Below are 282 nucleotides of genomic sequence, written 5' to 3'. Positions count from 1 at the left end.
AATTGTTTCTCCCATATAGCCATTACAAGTTTCCAAATTTTCAGCCTGTACATAATCTTTCCTAAAACCCCTATGGTATACCGTATATAAATAATCATTTACATGCAAGTCTGCTACTTTCCATGAATCGTTTGAGTTTATATTTTTCATTGTCAAAGGTATTTGAATCTAAGTATTTTAACATTTTTTCGCCTACTCTTTTGCTTATCCAAAACGTAACAAGAAATCTAAATTTATCCAAAAGAGAATAGTCACGTATTAGCGTCTACCAAATGTTGGTAA

At 30.9% G+C, this 282-nt stretch overlaps 1 protein-coding gene across 1 annotated transcript in view; it reads left to right on the top strand.

Annotated features, from left to right (window-relative positions):
• LOC109546958 (cadherin-23) overlaps window positions 1–282 on the top strand; it is a gene marked incomplete in the record, with an annotated part of 32,828 nt that overhangs the window by 3,539 nt on the left and 29,007 nt on the right.

The sequence above is a fragment of the Dendroctonus ponderosae genome, unplaced genomic scaffold (assembly GCF_020466585.1).
Source record: "Dendroctonus ponderosae isolate FM_Combo_2020 unplaced genomic scaffold, Dpon_F_20191213v2 Dpon_F_20191213_1, whole genome shotgun sequence".
NCBI classification, from domain to species: domain Eukaryota; kingdom Metazoa; phylum Arthropoda; class Insecta; order Coleoptera; family Curculionidae; genus Dendroctonus; species Dendroctonus ponderosae.
The sequence above is the reverse complement of the archived record's forward strand: the minus strand, read 5'-3'. Positions and strand labels throughout refer to the sequence as shown.